The sequence below is a fragment of the Pygocentrus nattereri genome, chromosome 15, assembly GCF_015220715.1.
Source record: "Pygocentrus nattereri isolate fPygNat1 chromosome 15, fPygNat1.pri, whole genome shotgun sequence".
Classification (NCBI taxonomy): domain Eukaryota; kingdom Metazoa; phylum Chordata; class Actinopteri; order Characiformes; family Serrasalmidae; genus Pygocentrus; species Pygocentrus nattereri.
The window spans coordinates 8,487,886-8,510,383 of record NC_051225.1 but is presented as its reverse complement, the minus strand read 5'-3'; the positions used below and the strand labels follow the sequence as shown (position 1 = coordinate 8,510,383).

The 22,498-nt window shown below is 39.7% G+C and overlaps 1 protein-coding gene across 1 annotated transcript in view; it reads left to right on the top strand.

Moving 5' to 3' along the window:
* The first annotated feature begins 1,026 nt into the window (after positions 1-1,026).
* ncanb (neurocan b) overlaps positions 1,027-22,498 on the top strand; it is a 235,380-nt gene continuing 213,908 nt past the window's right edge. Inside the window, exon 1 of the mRNA XM_017701362.2 lies at positions 1,027-1,184. The gene's annotated coding sequence lies outside the window, so the exon portion shown is untranslated. The remainder of the gene's footprint in view (positions 1,185-22,498) is intronic.

The window sequence follows — 22,498 nt, the reverse complement described above, 5'->3', positions numbered from 1 at the left end:
AAGGCTGTCTGCATTAAACAAGATAGATGTGAAAGCTCTTTTAAGCTGGGGTTACACTACACAGCTTTTACCCTGATTATCAGGGTAGTCGGCTCTAACCTGCAGATTTTGGGTTAGACAGAGTCAACAGTTGGAGAGAGAATCGAGTAGTGTGTGATCCCTAATTGTTTAATGTGTGATCCCCAATGTTTTAGTCACCCAAAAAAATCTGTAAAAGCCAGTCGGATTGTGTGAGACGGCCAGTCTTCCTATAATCTGTTAAGACTTTACAAGTCGTGTAGTGAACCCAAGGCTTTAGAGAGTTTTTCCTGCCACCATCTTCCTCATCAAAGCTCGTTAGGGGGCTGCACCTGCATCTCTGTAAAGCTTCTTTGTGAAAATGACTTTGCACATTAACGCTGTAATACATTAGTACAAACTGAGTTAACTTGAACCGCATTGACCTGAACTGAAATGCACTGCATTGAGTTGAGCTGAAGTATGCTGGGGCCATTGTATGGCCAAGTATGCCATTGGCAAACATTGAGAACTTAAATGAAGCTCCACATCCTCAAAATAACTGCTCCTAAATGTCCCTGCATGGACGTTTGCTGCTGTGGAGCTTTTTCAAACTTCAAAAAGGTTCCTCACGCTCACACATCTCAATCTTTGGGGAACCAAAAGTGGTTCTTCTGTGGCACCGCTCCATAAAAGGAGCCCCTTTTTTGGCACCTTGTACAATCATAAAACCAGCATCTGAATCTGAATCAGTAATAAGAGGTGGCCCCTCCATCCCCCACCACGAGACCATAGCACGCGCCTTCAAACCACCCTTGGGGCTGAACGGGAGGCGGGGGATGGGGAGTGCGGGGTAGAAGGGGGGTGTTTAATGGATTGAGGGGGGTGCTAACTGAAGTCTGCGAGTCTCCACGCGCGCTTTTGTTCACCGTCCTCCTCGCGACCTGGAGGGATTAGCGACGCCTCTCTCTCTCTCTCTCTCTCGCTCGCTCGCTCGCTCGCTCGCTCGCTCGCTCGCTCGCTCGCTCCGCTCTCCAGATCGCGAGCGCGAGCGGTTCTCCACTCTCGCGTGCCTGTGCCTCGGCAGCCGCGTCTTTTTTTCATGCTGCTTACAGCTCGAGCTGCGAGGGAAATCCGGCACCGCTGCAGCTGAAACAGGAGGCAGCCTCGCGCACTTCGCGGACAAGGTGAGAGGACAGCAGCTTTCAGTGCCCTTCATCAATTCATCATCACCCTCCTCCTCCTCCTCCTCCTCCTCTTCCTCGCAGCGTTTCCCCTTTAGCGGAGCGCGAGAGGCGCGAGAGGCGCGCGAGGAGAGTCTCGAGATCTCCAGCAGGACAAAGCCTGCTGTAGCCAACCTGCACTGATACAGCTTTAGAGTTCCGGCCGGGCTGCATCACTGACCCACGGGCTGAGAAGGTGGCAGATAAGAAGGCAGTGATCTTGAGTTCCGTGATTTGTGGGTTTAACCCTTGGTTACCTGTTCCAGGTGGCGTTTAGGACAATCTTTCGGTTTAAAAGTGTAGATCTTTCCTCACCCAGCCTCTTACCTCTCTTCTCTTCTTTTCTCCCACTGTTCACTCAGTTCTGCCCACCTGCTGTTTCAGGGCTCGTTGCAGTAACATGACCTGTGTTTTACTCTTGTGGATGTAGATTATGCATAAAAGATGCTTCCTTGACTCCAGTTATAGTTCCTCAGCGGTGGATGAAATGGAAAAAGGGATGCTGAGCTGTTTTTGGGATTGGGATTGATGAACGTCGCTTTTGTTTGTCCTAGCGACAAACCAGTTGAAAAGTATTTCTACAGATTCTGCAAAAGATGTGAGTAATCCCGTCGCTGAGATGTAGTCAGAGTCATTCGGAGTGGTTTGGTGTGAAAAGGTTCATTATAGAGAAGCCCAGACTCTGATGTCTTTACAGTGGTGCTGATAGGAACCAGGGGTCACACTGTCTGCAATGTCAACACAAATATAGCCATTATTATTTACTATCCAGACAACAAGTGAGTTTACATGTCATCTGTTTCATTGCTACACTCTTAAAAGGGTTCTTAAAAAAGGTTCTTTATTCAAGACATTGGTTCCATATTGAACCATGGGTGAAATGGTTCTTCAGATTGATTTAGAATGTGTTGTATATGGCAGCAGAAGGGGTTCTGCTATTGTTACTGATGTGAAGCTTGTAACAATAGCAGAAGCTTTTTGGTGCTATATGGAACCAAAATGATATTATTTCAAATATTTTCAAAGATATACATATACAACACATTTTCTGTCAATCTGAAGAACCATGTCACCATCAAAGAAACCTTTAATCATGCAAATGGTTCTGCGAGTGTTCATGGTTCTATATAAAGCCGCTGTCTTTGCAAAAGAACCTTTCAAGAACCAACTTTTTAAAGAGTGTAATGAAAAAGGGCTCTTTGACTTGTAACAATAGTGGAACCCTTTTTGGTGTTATCTAGAACCATTTTAAAAGGGTTCTTTAATAAACCATGCAAAGAACCATCTATGGATTTAAAAGTTTCTTTTTTTTTTGCTATTGATGTCAAGCTCGTAACAATAGCAGAACCCTTTTTGGTGCTGTATAGTACCATTTTAAAAAAGGTTCTAAGTAGGAAAGTCTACAGCACATTGTCCATCCATCTGAAGAACATTTCACCATGATTCTTTTGAATTTTCATGGCTCTATGTAGAACCATTGTCTTTACTATAGAACCCTGAAGGAACCAGCTTTTTGAAGAGTGTGGAGAAGTTGAGATGTAGGTTCACTGGTTATTTTGGGTAGTAAATAAAATGGCTGTATTTTATTTACTACCCATTTATATCCATAATGCCTACATTGTATTAACTGACCCTGGTTCCTATCACCACCACTGTAAAGAAATCTTTAAGCATGGTTCTTTGTTTATGGTTCTATGGTGATGGTGCACATAGAGCCATTGTCTTCATGTTTTAAGGGTGCAGTGTGAATAATGATGTAATGGTGGTAAAAAGAAATGTTGCAAATTAAACAAAAACTTTTATTTGTTGCCTTACAATGTCCTACATGTACCTCTCCACCATAAATGGATTTGGGAAAATTTGTTTTAGCCTAAAACTGTCGTGCGTACAACAATTCCTGTGTGGTAGCTTTCAGAAGATCTAGGTTTCTCTAGACTGATGCATTTCACATCAAACCCTTCTAAATGACCTTGGATCTTAATAAGTTAACTATGCTAAATCTTTGAAAAAATAGGTGTACCTCACCTTTAAATGGCTTTTCTCACAAATATCTCGCCAAATATTTTTACAGCGTGATCCCCTATTGCCTCCCCTATACTACTGTACAGTAACTGCTCAGTCTTACTGCAAAAAGTGCACTTTTTCTGGCTGGTTTAAGCTGCCACTTGTCATTCTGGATGAAGAGGAAGGTTTTGGAAGTGGATTCTTGGCCCTTGTCAGTAGCAGGACCCCCACATAGCTGTCCATGAGTGCTGTATCCTATTTGCAAAGGTTTTGTTTAGTTTGATGAGCAGTGAGGGTTGTCAATCTTGAAGCTGTCATCACAACGTCACTGAGACAGAGTAGACTGAGCTGATCCATGCTGCCACTCTGTCCAGGCTTTCTGTGGCTTTCGTCTCTGTCGGAGAGTCTGGAGAGCTGATGAAAGAAAGAGAAAGACTGCCCTCGGCCCATCCGTCACCGAGGAGGCTAGTGTATCATTGACTTGTCTTCTGTAGCAACTGTCGCCAAGTCAGGCAAGCCTTCCAACATGTTAGCACAAGTTTCTTTTAAGCTGATGAGAAATTGTATTCTTATTTCATGTGTTTCATTTTACACTAAGTTTATTTTGTACGTCTGTGTTAGAACAGATCGACATTAGCATGGTGCCAGATTCTTTGCTGTCACTGATCCGCCTTGTTTATATTAGCTACAACAGCGTGCTTTAGAGAATCGTTTTAGACTAGAAGCTCAGTTCTGAAATCTGAACTAGGTCAAATGTGGAAGAAACTACAATGCCTTAGCTTATATGTCAGCGCTAGCTTGATTAGCCTTCACAACAAAAAAGCTACAACCGTTTAGGGCTGTAATTAGGCCTGAAATGTTGGTCTAAATCCAAATACAGCCCAAGAAAACACCCAGTTTTGAGTCTGAAATTGACCTGAGTGCAACAATATTCTGCCCAAAAATAACCCAAACTGGCCGATCATAAATCAAAGTGTTGAATAATATACTTATGTTACTTAAATTATAGCAGCAATAAAAACCAACATTTTCTAAGTCGCTTATTCTTCTAGGATTTTGGGGGGGGGGTTGAGCTGGAGCCTACCCCAGCACTCACAAAAAGTAATGCAGAATAATATGATATAATAAAATAAGCAGCAGTTTAATTTTAAATTGAATTCATTTATTCATCAAAAAGCTTTCAAACAACATCTTTATCTTTTTTAGTCTACAGAAACTTTAAACGTTTATTTCCATTTGCTCTCAATATAAAGAACTGCGTCTTATAAAGTCTTTTTACATTAACTTACGATTAACGATGATTTGAGAACAGCCGTCTGGTCCCAACATGAGCAGTTGGGTCATGTAGAGTTCTGATATTTTAAGCTAAATCTGTGGGCCTTTTACATGTGTTGAACAAAATAAATCTAATTTAAATGCTCTAAATTCAGTGTTTTGTAAAAACTGAGTTGTGTGCTACACTCATTATTTTGAATGGGATCTTGAGCACTGTACTATAAGCTTGTCCAGCCTAGTAACAGTTGCTGTGAAAGTTTGGTTCTGTGGGCAGAGCATGGAGAAGTGGATAGACTCATCGTGTGGTGCTCTGTGAGTGTGTGAGTGTGTGTTCTGGTGTGTTCTGTTTGTCATAGAGCTGCTGGAATAGAGAATGGCACAGCATTGTGTATAGAGCAGCCCTGGGGAAATTTCAAGCAGCTGTTCACAGCAAATTGGTTGCTGGTTCTTTCTCTGCCTCTCATGTCTTCTTTCTCTTTTTCTGTCTTTCTGTCTTTCTGTGCCTCTGACAATACAGCCCCCACCACCAATCATGCCCCCCCTCTGTTTTTATCTCAGCTGTATCTCACACACACACACACACACACACACACACACACACACACACACACACACACTCATCCACTCCGTCTCCCTCTCCGCTCTCAGCTGAGTTACTCCTGCTCCAAATCCACCTCTCTCTGTCCTTTTCTTACTGTTTTCTTTCCCTGCTCTTTTCTGTTCCTTTTTTGTTTTCTCTTTCTTATCTTTCTATTTTCTGTCTTTTTTCTTTTTCTCTTTCACTCTTTGTCTCCCTCTTTTTTCTTTCTCTGTCTCTTTCCCTTTCTTTTCCCTTTCTTTGTCTTTCACTCTTTTTCTGTTTTCTGTCTTTTTCTCTTTGTTGGTTATCTCTTTCTTTCTGTCTCCCTTTTTTCTTTATCTTCTGTCTCTTTGTTTTCTCTCTCTTTCTCCATTCGTCTCCCTCTCAATGTTTTTCTTTCTTTTTTTGGGTTTCCTCCTTTTTTCTTTTCTCTACTCTTTATTTGTTTTTTCCTTTCTTTCTTTCTTTCTTTCTTTCTTTCTTTCTTTCTTTCTTTCTTTCTTTCTTTCTTTCTTTCTTTCTTTCTTTCCCTCTTTTTCTTGGGTTTCTTCTCTTTTCTATTCTCTACTTTCAGTTATTTTTCTTTCTTTATTATAATGTTTCTCTTCATCTATCCCCTATCCCTTTTGTCTATCTGCCTTTTCTCTACTCTTTATTTTTCTAACTCTTTCTTTCTTTCTTTCTTTCTTTTTAAGTCTCCTATCCATTTCTTTCTCTATTTCTCTCTCTCTCTCTCTCTCTCTCTCTCTCTGTTTGAGATCAAGCGTCTCTTGGCGTGTGAATTATTCATCATTGGTTTGATGATATCAGCTTTTTGACATCACTTGAATAAACATGTGAGTGTGATAAAACTCTGTGCTGAACTCTGCTGTGACATCAGAGTGTCTCTGTCAGCCGTCATCAGCAACACAAACAGGAGCCGCGCGCGAGCGTCAGGAACCGCGCTCGCATTTTCAGCCTCAAGACTTCAAAGACTGTCCCATCTCTCTCTCTCTCTCTCTCTCTCTCTCTCTCTCTCTCTCACACCCTCCCTCTCTCTCTCTCTCACCCTCTCTCTCACATTCTCTCTCACCCTCTCTCTCATTCTCTCAAAGTGCCTGGTGTCTTGGCTTTCAGCACTGATGCCTCTGGAGTCTCTTAGCTTTAGCTGCTGTAGCTCATGAGTGTGTCTGGCTCTTTACCCACACTGCTTCTCCAACATGTATAAATGCCAAAAGTTCACCTTCATATTGTCATTAGTAGAGGAGAGAAGTGCCTTGCCATACCGACCCTGTGCTGTTGTGCTGTTTTTAGGGGGAGCCTGATTGATTTACTTCTATTTCAATAATGTGTTTCTGCCTGGCTGCGCAAAGCTTAGCAGCAACACTTGTAAGGAGGGGGACGCTGACAGGTGGAATTGAATTTGTACTTGAAAAGCATCCAAACAACTCAGTGCCTTTAGACTCCAGGAGATAATGTCCTTGTCGTAAATTAGCATGCACTGAGCTTAATGGGCCAAATCTACTGCGTGAACGACTAAAATTACTCAGAAAGCTTATTTTAGGCACAAAAAATTTCCTGCTGAAGACCTCATATAACCTGATGACGGCATAAGATACCTTGTTTCTCATTTAGCTTTGTAGGAGGACATACAGGAGACAACATTCTTGCCTGTTATATATGTTCTCTCTCTCTCTCTCTCTCTCTCTCTATCTCTTGCTCCATTTCTCACTGTGTATTTTTTCTCCTTCTCCCTTTTTTATTTCCTTTTCTTTTCTCTACTCTTTCTTTCCTTTTCTTACTTTTTCTCTCACTAATACATCGAAATAACCTTTAGACTCCAGGAGCTAATGTGTTTGTCATAAAATTTCTGTTGTTCCATTCATCACAAAATGTTGCAGCTACAGTTTTCAAATAATATAAAATAACAATAAAATATCCAGACAGAATTATTTGAAATTGTCCCTCAGTATAATATTTGTAATATCCTAATACTGTACTTTAATATTTGCATGCATAGAAACATCTGGAGACAACAGTTGTCAATGAATTTATATAAACATGATACTTAACTGCAATGAAATGCATATATATATATATATATATATATATATATATATATATATATATCTTGTTGCTGTCAGAAGAAAACCTTGTATCTCCATTTTTGGCATTTTTCAGTTTTTGACATAATTTGAAAGTATCTGTTACTCTTTACATTGTTTGTAAATTTTATGATGAATGGCCTAAAAGAAATTACCCAAAATGACATGGGAAAAATTCTGGTTCCATTGACTTACATTGAAAGTAAAGTATGTTTTTTTCCTTCTCCTGTAAAGTTACTATTCCGACAGCAGATATATATATATATATATATATATATATATATATATAATTTATTTATTTATTTTTTTAATGCTGTCAAACGATTAAAATTTTTTTATCACGATTAATCTCAGAATTTCATATAGTTAATCATGATTAATCACTTTTTTTTAATCTGTGTAAATGTTATAGAAAATAAGCATTTTTAAGTGAAATGTTACAATTAAAATGGTGAACACATCTTATGCTAAATGTACTTAAGTTAAAAACTGCCGGGACAAGAGAAAACTGTAAGGGAGTTTTATTCACTCACATACTAGGCAGTAATACTGAACCTACAAAACACAGAATTGGATTTGTAATAGATTAGGGAGCTGCAGTCTCAAATATAAGACATGTAGTCACACACTACTGTGTCTCAGTTCAGATCTGTGTAACAAAAGAAAATAAAACTAAATAAAACTTCAATTGTGCTGAAGTCGTATCAGTCACAGCCTATAGGACTTCACAGCAGTGCACAAACAAAAATACATCACACAAAGTTGGACTTCATTAAAGACATGTAGTGTCATACCACAGTGCTACAGCACTGTAAACAGCATGTAAACGTTTACATGCAGCCTAATAATCCGTTAATAATCCGAGTAACAGCTCAATCGGAATGGAATACGTCCATGTAAACACCTCAGTCGGAACAGTCTAGTCTGATTGAGGCCATTCGGAATACAATTTCTATCCGATTGAACGAGGTGGGTAAACCTCTAAATAATCCATTAAATATTAGAATAATATCCGTGTAAACGCCTGATTCCGATTACACTCCAATCGGAGCGAGTAAGTTCACGAGTGGGCAAAGCAGGTAGCTAATGCCGCCTCTAACACAACTTCAGGTATGTAGCTATTGCTATAGCTGGGGCTGTTCTCCTATAACGTTAGTTTGGTGGATAAAGCAGATTGTGTACTTGCTGCTACTAAGCAGTGGTAACCTTTTGAGTGAAGACAAGGTCTGCACTCTTAAAAAAATGGAGCTTCAAGCGTTCTTTAGTAAAGGAAATTATGTCAAATTTAGAATCTTATTGAATTTCATATGAAATAACCCTTTTCAGCACACGCTTTACAAAGTTGGTTCTTTAAAGGATCTTTAGTGAAGATCATGGGTTTATAAAGAATCATGAACACTCAAAGAACCATTTGCATCATTTGTGTGTTGTGCATGATTCTGTGTAGAACCTTTTTGAAAATGGTTCTGCAAAGTACCCTCAAGGGTTCTCTATTATTCAATGTTAAGCTTGTAGCAATAGCAAAACCCTTTTTGAAGCTATATAGAACCATATGCAACACATTCTCCGTCAATCTGAAGAGCCACTTCACCATACAAAGACCCATTGAAGCAGGAAAATGGTTCTTTGACTGTTGGTGGTTCCGTATGAAGTCTTTGTGTTAGCCATCCTTTTTAAGAGTGTGTTATATAGAACTGTTTTAAGAGCGCTTGTGCTATGTTGGAGTGTCTATGAAGGAACACAGAGTGTTTATACAGTTATGTATCTTTCATTCACCATAAATCATTCATTCTGTGGGTGTCTATGTGTGTGTGTCATATTTGGTCCATGGCTTGGCATGTTGCCAAGTCCTTCAAGTCAGCTTTCCTCTTACAAGGTGTGTGTGTGTGTTCAACTAAATCTTGGTTTACCCCTCTGACCCAGACAGAGCTGTGTGTGTACATGTGTGTCTGTACAGTCTGGCCTCCTGTGCGGAACATAAACCAGTCCGGTCATGAATATTTATCGGAGAGCAGAGCTTCGTTATTCAAAACAGGCACTTCTTCTTATTGAATATCAGTGAATGATCACACTCGGTGCACATTTTGCTGTATTTGTAATAGGGACGCTACAATGGAGTGCATCACAGAGAAATCGCTTGATCACAATCATTTGGGCTGATCACAATCACTGAAGCTGACCGCGGTTATTTTTCACAGTTAGATTTCATAGTCACAACAGACAGAATGTGAATTGGGTGCCTTTTCATCCGTTGAGCTAATAGGAATACATATAAATAAATCAGAAATCATATTTATTGAGACACATCATGCATCTTATGAAAATAATTTCTAAATCCTGACGGGTGCTATAACACCTTTAGAGGGCAGCGGTCAGTAACGTTAGTTTATTTGAGCTTGAGCTGTTTCTGTCATTAGTTGGGAGCTACTAAGTACCAACAGCTGGGAAGCAAGATAATCTGCCAGTCTGACTACTTTAGGCTTGTACTTTAATAGCTGCATACAATGAACCATAAATATAAATTACAGTTTCATTGGCAATGTACTAGGAGATTAATGTGAAAGTTCTGTAGTGTTCTTATGAAACTGTGGACCTTTAGAGTTTAACCAGTTTACCCATATAAGTTTGCTGTACTATGTAAACTCATGAATGCAACAACATATTTATTTAAGATGAGATAAGATAAGATAATGTTACTCTCACACTGAGGATATTCACAGTGCTACAGGTTAACAAGGTTACAGTTTGTTACTTATTACTGTATAGACAATATATCGCTGTTGGCAGTACAAAACCTCATATCTCCAAATTGGTAACTTTACAGGAGAAGGGAAAAACCTTCTTTGCTTTTAATGTAAGTCAATGAAACCAGACGTTATTACCATGTTACATTTTGTCCCAACAGCAGTGATACATAATACTAAAGATAACAAATACTCTCTCCTCCACAAAATGAAGAATATGAACATAAAAAAGCAAAAAATCTTTACACTATAAGGATATTTTCCACATATTGCACATGGGGTATTGATTATATTGCACACGGGTATGGTGATGAATTCACAGTTTACGTTCTGTAGGTGTGTGAGGTCTAACAGGAGGGTGGGCTGGTGTACTGGGAGCAGTGCTGGTTATACAGTCTAACAACAGCAGGAAGTAAAAATGTGATAATTACATAGTAAGTTGCAAAATTGGTAAGAATGACATTATAACAGGGTGCATTACTGAGGAAATGAGTGTCTTCTACCTTGAATGGATTACACTGTAGCTTATAAAGTGACTCAAGCAGAATAAAATGCTTATTTAAAGGCATTTAACCCTTTAAAGTACCATGCTTAATACATCTTATGGCTTACTATTCGTTAGTAACTACATGAACTACAGTGCAAACTGTGTTGCTGTTGTGTATGTTATTCAACAGGAAACAATGAAGTAATTTCAATGCTTCCCTTTTTTTTATCGCAGAGAAAATGTGTTGTTTTAAACAATACATTTATAGAATGGTTCATTGCTAAACCCGAGGGAAAGGCCTTAAGCAGAAGGCGTGCGGCAGTATGAGAGCTGGTAACTGGAGTGGTTGGAGCTTAAATAAAGAATTCATGTCTGTAGGTTTTGTGAGAAGGGCTGATTTCAGCACTGGACAGCGCCCAAGCCTGGGCTGCTGTTTCTCTGGCCTCTGCCTGGTCACAGCTGCATGCTGCTATTAAATGAGCTACATCTGCACCAGGGCAGAAAGAAATGGCATTCATTCAGGGAAACCTTGGCTCATCACCTGTTGTGGCTCATCGTTTGGCTGGCGTTTCTTTAACGGCTGCAGTGCTGGATTGAAAACGCTGGGGGGGGAAGGGGGTTATTTTTGTTGTTGTTTCTATCTTTGTGAGCGTTTTTACATTTCTCTTGGCATCAACACATGGATATATGAAGCAACAACATTAAACATTCAAACGCTTCCGTGCGCCATCGAAAATCAAAAGTTTGGTGCGCCTGAGGAAGGCTGACTCACACGAAGGGTCCAGAATGAAATACGCTGTAAATTACTTCCCACGATTATTCCTGCTCTTCTCCAACCAGCCAAATCCCCCCCAAGTAAGAGCTCCCTTATTAATCCTCTGTTCTGTCTCATATGTATTAAAAACCAGCACAGTAATCTCGTAACTACCATCCATGCCCTGGGAGACGGAAGAAAAAAATCATTAAGGTTTATAAGGAGACAGGAGGTAACGTAATGTAATTCATTTCTTCAAAACCCCCCCCATTTCTCACAGGGGCAGCTTTCACTTTCCTTTCGCCGGCTTTGTGAATATGAATGTAATATTGTGTTGTGAGATATTGGTTTCAATGACAATGAGGCTTCTCTGCGCTAATAATTTGGATTGTTCATTAACATGATGATGGATATTAGTGGGGCTTCTTCCATTGTGCTGTTGTTGTAATATAGAGTATTTGTTGTGTTGTACTCTATTATGGGGTTTTCATAGCTATGAATTGTGACTTAACCTCTTGAACCCTAGGCATATTATTAAGGGCCTGTATCATGGAATGTTTTCCCCACTGTTTATATATATAGAAAGAGAGAGCTCACATCTCCAGCAGGAAACTTTATCACAAAAATGGAATAGTTTCTTGTAAAATGTCTCTCAGCGTTTGATTTGTTTATGAGGCTGAAGTCAGCTTCTCATTCGGCAACTTTTTATGCATGCAATGTGTTCTTTGAGTGTCTACAGTTCTATATAAAACCAATGTCTTCACTAATGAACCCTTGAAGAACCATCTATTTTAAGAGTGTTGTTTAGCTCTGCTTATTTGTGCTCAAGCTGTAAGGAGGGTTTCTGTCAGGAGTACGTTTTGCATGATGCACAATACAGGATAGCCAACCAGAACAGAGCTCATTTACATACATCAGTAAAGGTACAGTAAAGGTTACCTAAAGAGTAAAGTGGACCTCAGAAGACACAATAAAATACAAGAAAAATATAAAATATTTTTCATTATTGCGTAACTGCTATGAATTATACTGTGAAACTAGCATGCTGGCACATGCTGGTGAAATCATAGGTTCTGTGGATGATCTATGGAGGTCAGATCAGAGGAATGAAGAGATTTGCAGGGCTTGGTGTAAAGCACGTCTCCCCTCACTATGTCCAGCTTTGAGGTGCTGGACAGAGGCTGGCAGAATAAAACATGACAGGTGAGGAGCTTGTGCTCCTCACTTAACTGGATCACTATAGAGTGCCCCACCCCTGATCAGCATGAGCCCCTCATGCAGCACACAGCCCCGCTGAGCTCAAACACTCTCCATTAATTGAATTTGTAAGTCTCTCAATTTGGCCTGGCATATCGTGGGCCAAACATCTTGCAGAAAACTTTATTTCCTGTCTCTCTCTGCAGCCTCTAATGAAATTTCCCTCGCCACACTTCAGCGCTTTCACAGAGAGGAATGAATTGTGCTCGTCTTCTGTAGAAAAAAAATGTAGGATTTGTTCATCCTTTTAGTATGAATCTCCAATTGGAGACTTTAAATATATCATTTTCTTCTTTTTTTTCCTCTCATATGTTATGTCCTCCCCACTAGTCCACTTATGGTGTGGTTATTAGATACCAGGCACAATTATAAGTCTTTTTTATATCATTTTCCAAAATTTATTTAGCATTAAACAGGCTTTAAGTCTGAGGCCACCCTTATTTAATTCTCAGTCAGCATGGATATGTATAGCTAACACATACTAACTAACAGCCTCGACTACTAAATATAATATCAGCATTTTCAGTATTTAGTGTTTCCACACTTTGCTTTGAAGCCCTGCTGATGACACCCTGTATAAATAAAATGAATGCATGTTTACGCCATATAACGTGTGGGAATGAGATCCTAATGCATGGCCCTGTCTTAATAGAGCATTGGAAAGAGATAATTAAGTTGGGACCACATCTTATAATCTGGGGAACGCGATTAAATCATGGCCATAATTTAGTAAGGCACAGCATTAAGATACTAATATGTGGCCACAAATTTGTAAGGTGTGGCAATGAGATAATTAAGCCTTGACCACAGCTTAATAAAGCATGATATGTTCCCACGCCTTACCAAGCTGTGGCCATGACTTAATTATCTTATTCTTGTTGGTTAATATTTTGTTGTCCCCTTTGCTTGTCCCACAGTTTTTCCGATATTGACACTGTTCCAACCCCAGAATGTTTGGTCTGATTGGAAGTGCTTGTGTGCTTGTATACAGCTTTTTGATCAGACACACAGTTTTCCTGCAATTAATGTTAAATGACAATTTTTCCCCATAGGAATGGAAGTTTGTGGACCCAAGTTTTATTATGTTGATACAAATCAATTAGTAACACCCTATTAACCATGTGTGTAACCATAGTGAGCACATAGCAACCACCTGGGATACCATAGCAATCATTTATCAACACCTTTGCAGCCACTTAAAGGATCATAGTAACCATTTGGCAACACCCTAGCAATCACCTGGGAACTGCTTAGGCTGTGCAATCCCTCTGCGTTTTCTTCAGGACGTGCACTTTTCTAGTTACAGCTAAAGAACAGACTCTTCAGGTGACTCACTTTCAGTTTTTCAAAGAAACCTGCAGGGAAAGTTTTCTACACCTCCAAAGTTCAGGCTTAGAAGTTTTTCTGAACACATCAGGTCATGTGGTCAGTCCATTGTTCTGATAATACCTGCAGCTTTTTTACTTGAGTTACACATTTTTTATCTGTTTCCTTTTCTCAGTAATGACTTCTTGACAGCTACGCATCCTTTCAGACTCATGGAAGGATGGACAGAAACACCTGTGGATGTTTTCAGATCTGAAGCAGCTTGATATTCTCCTCTGTTAAAGAAGAAAGCTTTAGGCTACGTTCACATTACAAGCCTCATTGCTCAAATCCATTTTTTTTTTGCTCAGATCCAATCTCTCTGCCATGATGGTTCACACTCATTTAGGTAAGTGATTATTGTGGACAAACTGAGATCCTGAAATGACCCGGATGCGCACATCCTACTCAGTAAAGTCACATGAGTGAATCTCATGCGTCATGAACAGCAACCGAATTAACAAGCAGAACGAGCTTCGCTGTGAAGATAATTAACTCTGATCAGCTCTCAGCTTTATTATTAGAGTGAGAGGAAGGTGAAAATGTAAGATTAAGAGACCCTTATTAGTCCCACAACGGGGAAATTTCACCTCCGCATTTAACCCATCCGTGAAGTGAAACACCACATACACTCTAGTGAGCACACACACACACTAAGTGGCAGTGAGCACATCTGCCCAGAGCGGTGGTCAGCCCAATCCGCAGTGCCCGGGGAGCAGTTGGGGGTTAGGTGTCTTGCTCAAGGACACCTCAGTCATGTGCTGTTGTGTTTGGTGCTGCTGCCATGATAACTCTGAATGATGTTCACACACAGTGAAAAAAAACACATGATTTCTGATCTGAGCGTCACATTAAGGTCACATGGACATGAACCGGATACGTATCTGATATAGGACCACATATGAAGTGGCTCAGGTTGGATTTGTGTGTTCACACAGCTCTGAAAACATCAGATCTGAGTCACATTAGGGGAAAAAATTGGATTTGTTCCATTTTTTTTAATCTGGTAATGTGAACATAGCCTAAGTGTGGTTTACTTGATGGGACGAGTTTTGTTGGTTTACCAGACCTTACATGGTTGTTAGGAGTCTGTAGCTTTTTATCATTTTTTGGAAACGCATATATATTTTTAAAAATTAATTTGCCTTGATTTTCCTGTTCCTTATGCAAGAGGATTATCTTATATCTAATCTCCCCAGAAATGTCTCCTGGAAAATGAATAACTTGTACTTAATGGCTGTTTTGACAGAATGTTCAATAAATAAAGAGTGGTAACTTTTGTACAGTACTATATGTAAAATATCTCTGTTCTGATTGGCTGTCCTGTGCTGTGTAACATGTGCTGGATGGCTTGTGCTGAGGAGCGATGTGAAAGTGTTGATAAGAACAGACTGTGTATTTTTCTACAGCCATCACATAAGCGTGATATGAAGAGAAAATTGGGCTCCAGCAAAATGTTATTTCCTCGGCAAACAGGCCACAGCTTTGTCGTCACTGGCGCACAAACAGGCAGCCATCTCCTGCCATTTCTGTCCAGCCTTGCTACGTTAAGAGCAGAGACATTATAAGGTCAGCAGGTCTGTCGAATGTTTACCTTGGCCACAAGAAAAACACATCAAGAGCAATGTGCTCTCAGACTGGTTTCCTTAAATGCTGTGTGCACACACACACACTCAAACGCACTCTGAGAAGACAGAGAAGTTTGTTTGTGCAAGCTTAGAGTGCTGCATTTCCAACATTTGCACATCTTAGGCAGCAGTCTGTTTAACAATTAGCATTTAGCAACTCAACAAAGAAGCTCTGCAGGCGAGTTCTCCTCCGTGACTCCAAATTGCTTTTCCATTTTGTTTGCCACATTAAGACTTAACAGGTGGGGTTGTAACCAATTCCCCTCTGTAATTAACTGTCATCCTGTAGAATAAATATAGTGGGGGCAGATAGTGGAGAAATCAGCTTGAAAGACGGTGAGAAATGCTTCCTGGAGGCCTGGGGCTGTTAGCTATCAGTGATGAGTGGTGATTAGAGACTCAGAACAGCGACAGTGCTGAAGATAGGTTTGTGTTGCGGCTGATGTGGAAAGCTTGGGCCTTGTGCCAGATACTTGAACGAATCCAGTGCTTTATGACAACACTGTGGGATTGAATCGCAGTGGCAGTTTTGCTCTGGTATCCTGCAAGACTTTTCCTCCAAAAATGCATGTTTTCTACAGCCTTTGAGGTACCCTCAGGAATCACAGTTATAACCGGTGACATTACAATTTGATATTCACTCATAGGTCATTGAACTTTGAATTGATACTGGTATTGATTTTGTAGGTAGAAGTACAAGATTAAAAAAAAAAAAGTATCACTTCGGTGTTTCTAACAAAGTGGCCAGTAAATGGAAGTGTAAGGTAGGTGTTTCTAAGAAAATGGACAGTGAGAAAAAGTACAAGGTAAGAGTTTCTAATAAAGTGGCCAGTGAATGAAAATAGGTGTTTCTAATAAAGTGGCCAGTGAGTGAAAATTAAAGGTGTGTGTTTCTAATAAAGTGGTCAGTGAATAAAAATAGCGGGTAGGTGTTTCTAATAAACTGGCCGGTGTCCAGAAGTAGAAGGTAGTTGTTTCTAATAAAGTGGCCAGTATCCAGAAACATAAGGTGAGTGTTTCTGATAAAATGGCCAGTGAGTGAAAGTAGAAGGTATGTGTTTCTAAGAAAGTGGCCAGTGTCCACAAGTAGAAGGTAGGTGTTTCTAATACAGTGGCTGGTGAGTGGACATATAAGGAAGGTGTTGTAGCATCGGTTTAGCACCTGTAGATGATTCCAATATCCTCAGCAGTATCCCGAAAGTGCATTTTATTCATTACGCCTACCAAAGTGGTCCTGTTCCGTCTTAGAAAGTGGCTCCTTGCATCCATTGTTAGGAGTAAAGCCCCCCGCCCACACCTCTCTGTAATTACCAGCCTTTTAAATTCATCTTTGTCGTGGTTTTAATCTTCCAGAGCCAGACTCTGGGACCAAGGTTACCCACCCAAATCTTTTTTGTGACTACTTTTTAATTGGTTTTTAAAACACACAGAGTGCACTGGGTATTACATTAAGTTTCTCAGTGCAGAGATTATCTGAGTCTGTGCTTTAATAGTTTTGCTGTTTGCACCTTGTTACCCTGCAGGTGAGCTCTCATTAGCAGAAACAGTCAATAAGCTGGAATATATAGTAACAGTATGGCAGTCCTTTTATTGGGGTTCCACTGTGCATGCAGGATTTGGTCCTGATCAGCATCTAGCTACATAAATGAAAGTGCAAATGGTACATGCAGCTCTGTGAACTGAGCATTTGAGGCTAAAATTAATTTTTCAGTGACTACATAAGAAACTATGCAAACTATGCAAAGAGTGAGGAATGGAAGTCTGGACCCTCTGGCAGGTCCTTCTCTTTTCTTTGGTCTGTTTTTCCAGTGTAAGTACATCAGCATGTATCATGCAGTTTGAAATCAATAGCTGCAGTAGAAATTCATTATTCAAAACAATGAGCATAGGGGACAAGTTAAGACCATGGCATCGCTGCTGCCTTCCCAATAGCAGAGCTCTGTTAAGGCATACAATCGTCTGCAATAGTTTAGGTGCCCCTGGTCAAATTGCATGTTTTGTTGATTTTCTAACTGAAATGCTTTTGTAATGAATGGACCAATAAAAATGGTCAAAAATGGCTAGTAATGTGGCCAGTGAATGGTTGAAAGTTGAAAGTTACAGTTAGTTCCATAATTCCTACTATTCTTGGTAAAGATGGGTAAAGGAACGATGTCTTTAATTAACATCAAAAACTCTTATCAACATAATTTTAAATAAAATAAGTCACAAGCGTATGCACACCTGCATTTGGTAGTTTGTTCAACTTCCCTTCACCAATATAAAAGCAGTGAGTCTTCTTCTATAATCACTGATGCATGAGACCACTTCTCAATACAAAACCTCTCCATGTGCCTTGGTCCTCTTTTCCTATTCAGCTCACACCTCAAGTTTTCAGTGGAGTTTAGTTCAGGGGATTGTGATGGCCATGTCAGTAGACTGATTCTGTGGTCATTGAATCATTTTTGCTTCAGTTTGAATGTATATTTCAGATCATTGAGTGTGTTGACATGCACTTATTAATCCGCTCACTGCAGAAAATCAGATTTTGTCAGTAATCCGATCAACACGTTTACATGCAATTGGGTAACTCCAGGTCTACATGCATCAGTCAGTAGTCAGATTTCTGCTTTGCAACCAGTCAATAAACTCACAGAAGAAGATGCAACGTAAACAGAATATAAAACTCAAACTACATGCTTTTTTTTAAACATTGTGCCGTTTTACCCGATAATATGAACATACATCATCTACAAGGTGATAAATATGTAAATTCTTCCTTCGTCAAGCATATATTTGGTTTCAGCGTCGCTCCAAATGTGTTGTGCTGCCATCTTGCGGCAATGCTGCTCACTTATTTCCAGTTCCGCCGTCTGTTTTTGCACATGCACAGACTGAGAAATCTGAAAGAAATCACAGTAAGGGTATACATGCACTGAGAAATCCGACTACTGAGGTAAAACCCAATTCTTTATCAGATTTGGAGGAAAAACAGGCTCAAAACATCACAAATCCTCCTCCACCATATTTTACAATGGGAGTGAGATTTTTTTTTTATGCCTTTCTTTTATTTATAGGTTTGTAGCTAAAAAGCACTATATTGCTCATCTAAACTCTAGTGAATTCCAAGTGCTTACATTTGTGGTTAGATGAAAGAAAAGGCCTCCTAATGTAATGCCTTCCAAATACTTTTTTGGCACGAAGGCTGCATCAAGTTGTAGTTCTCTTGGTGACCTCAAAGAGTTACTATCTTCCACAAATCTCCAGCTTGTGGTCCTTGGAGGAATTTTTGCCTCTTTAACCATCCTCCTCACTGTGCATGTGGAGGCAAAATAAACATGCACCCTCAGCCAAGCAGATTCACTACAGCTTCGGTTGTTTTACTTATCGCCCTGGGCTTTTTCAGACATGTAGTGTTTTTTTATAACCACTACATTTATTTTATTTGTGTATTCTCAAAAAATTCCAGAGTTGGTGAATGACTAAGAGAATTTGGCCTCTCATATTTGTAGTCCAGTCAAATGGAAAGTGATGGATGACCTCATAAGTGCTCATAAACACTCAGGTGAAAAAAATGAATTGTAAATGGAAATGTGCTTCAGCTACATGTTGTTCATGCAAATATCTGTGGATGTGGTTTTGTTAAATATTTGTTGAATTTTGATTCTAGACTTCATTTATTTCAATCATTATTAGTGTTCGTATTTTCAGTGAGCTTGGGCTCATTAACCACACAGACATGCAATGCATTGGAATATATCATTGCTATATGAATAAAAATACATGACATCAACAGTTATAGCTTTTTTATAACTGAAAGACAAAAGTATGTGGAATTGATGTACACATTTAAATCAAGTACATTCAGTGCATCACTCTTTTCAGTGTTACCATTTCTGAGACATGAGATCAGGGTTACAACACTGCAGATACTGCATGGCTGTAAGGACTCTAAGACGCTTATCAGGTGGGAGGGAACATCTAAAGAAATCTTACAGACGTGTCACACAATGACACTGCAAAGAAAACCATCTGAATAAAGAAAGGGAAGAGAAGGAAGAAGCCAGGACTTTAAATGAGCACAAAGCAGTTCCAACACACTGTATATATCCATTTGACAAATTACTGTAGATTCTGTACCAGCTGACCCTTTATTAGTAATGCAGCACCGTACCATATGGGCTATGATGAAGTGAATGCAGAGGCTTGTAGTATATTCTGAAAGATTTTTCACAGTATTCTAAGAGAATGATTCACGGTGCTGTCAGGTTTAATATGAGCAGCTTTAGATTTATTGGAGAGGAAGAGGATATCCTGAAGCTGTCACGGTTTAACTAATGCAGCCTCAATTTTTCTCCAGGGCATTGGAGATTTGTCATACATGCAGACTGGTGTAGCGCACATCTGGAACGTCCGGTAGAATTCGGCAGTGTCTGACCACTTACAAATTGATATAGACCATAGGCTCTGAGATGATGAGACAAGACATCAAAGGACTATTTTAGAGTTTTGCAACCTAATCTTTATCTGCCCTGTTTACATTGTGTGGTTGATTAAACTAGAGTTCACTCAAAAGTTCTCCTAAGTTATTTTATACGTTTAAATCATCATTTTAAGTTTTGAGTCATTTTTCCTGTTATGGATGGCTGTGGCATCACTGGGCTTCAAACTCACAACTTCCTGATGTTGGGTGAATGCTTAGATTCCATGTGTCAAGCACAAACCTAATCCTATTTGGCCTGCAAAATTATTTTCATTTTCAATTCTTTTCAGCCCATTGCTCCCTGAGATGCACTACAGCCCCCAGCATGCACTGCAACATAGCGTGCGTCCTGACCCCCATCCCCCAACAACAATCTATGGGCCAGCAGTTACACAAAAAGTAAAGATGCCTCGTGTCTAATTCAAGCAAATAGGCAGTTTTTAAAAAAATAATCTAAAATAATTTATTTTTATTTAGAATTATGCCTATTTTGCCGTTGCAGTTTTGGCATAATTTGAATAAACAATGGTCCGTTTGGGTTGCGGCAAAATCTTAAGTAAAAGTGAAATGAAAGCACAGCTGGCACATGAATTTTCTGAGTTATATGGCTTAGATGGTTGAACCATTCAGGGGCTCCTAAAGTTACTCAGATTTCTGTGTCCGTAAATGTTTAATACACTGTAAAAAAAATAGCATGTAGTAACATCTCTCAGCATTTATCACAACATCAGAAGGTTGTGAGTTTGAACCCCAGTGATACCACTGCCATCTGAAACTGGGAGCCTAAATGGAAAAAAAATGCCTGATGAAAAGTATTCCAGCTAGTGAAGAAATAAAATGTGGTGTAAAAACAAATTTTAAATTTTTTACATAACTGACATGCAGTTAAATGCTCTAGATCTAAATACTCTATGTCTAATTTTAAATTGACTTATGTTTTTTTACAGCATGCACTTGAAATTCACTCATAATGGAAGCCAATTAGCAGTCGCTGAATAAACATTTTGGAATATATGTGACTGGTGCGCAGTCATGTTGGAACAGGAAGGGGCCATTCCCAAACTGTTCCCACAAAGTTGGGAGCATGAAATTGTCTAAAATCTCTTGGTACTGAAGCATTAAGAGTTCCTTTTACTGGAACTAAGGATCCAAGCCCAACTCCTGAAAAACAACCCCACACCATAATCCCCCCTCCACCAAACTTTACACTTGGCAAAATGCAGTCAGACAAGTACCGTCTCCTGGCAACCGGACTCATCAAACCCAGACTCGTCCATCAGATTGCCAGACGGAGAAGCTTGATTCATCACTCCAGAGAACACGTCTCCACTGCTCTAGAGTCCAGTGGCAGCGCTTTACACCACTGCATTCAATGCTTTGCATTGCGCTTGGTGATGCTTGCTGTTCTTGTGCTAATCTGAAGGCCACATGAAGTTTGGAGGTCTGTAGTGATTGACAAAGAAAAGAAAAATTCATAATCACGCAGAAAGTTAGTGACCTCTGCGCACTATGCGCCTCACAGGTGGCGTCCGATCACGGTACCACGCTGGAATTCACTGAGCTCCTGAGAGCGACCCATTCTTTCACTAATGTTTGTAGAAGCAGTCTGCAGGCCTAGGTGCTTGGTTTCATACACCTGTGGCCATGGAAGTGATTGGACCACCTGAATTCAATGATTTGGATGGGTGAGTGAATACTTTTGGCAATATAGTGTACCAGACGCTCCATGTATACGTGGGTGGAGTGTCTAAGGCTAAGACGAGAATAAGAAAGGCTTGAGAGAATGAAGGTTTATCCAAATTTCCAACACTGAAGCAACAATGTATGCAAAAATGCAGGTACAGTTACTTTGGCTTGCCTTAATATTTTCTGGTGTCTATGCACAGGAGTCTGGGAAAGTTCCACTCACATCACCACACTGGCATGCCTCAGCGCAAATTCTTTGGAAAAACAGTCTCATCTGTAAAAACACAAATGATACAGATTTACAGCTTAATTTAGAAATAACTTTGCATTAAGAATTCAAAAATAAATGTTTTGCATTAATATTTAGTAACAGAATTCAGCGTCTGCCATTGGTTTCTTTCATAAGCCTGTTTTGTGTCAATGAGTCTTCTGTCCTTTTCCTAAGTGCAGGTAAACATCCTAGCAATTGACCATATGCTACAGATGCAGCAGATAGAAATGAGAGTGACAGAATGATGCAGTATTGCATTAAGGCTTCCACAGTTTGAAAATTCTGCATAATTAAGTGGTTAAGATGTAAATGAAGTCCTTCAGAGTGGTTTGATGTGAAATGCTCTGCTCCTAGAGAAACATGCCATGTGTGAGGAGTGTTCACAGTGGTGGTGATGGGAACAAGATGTCTGAAATGTTTAGTGTCTCTAAGAGCTCCCTCACAGAGAGTTATTACACGAAATGATCACAACCACGCTGCATGATACCTGAGATTTTTTTATAGCATTGTAAAATCCATTCATTGTGGATTTGTACATGCAGAACACTGTACAGAAAAACAGGCCCTAAAGAAAACTTCGGGTTCCAGTAATCTCTGATAGCCTTGATTATGTGGTTTCTGACACTATATGACACACTATTCTCTAAACATGGACTAAAGTACATTAGCATAAACACAGTG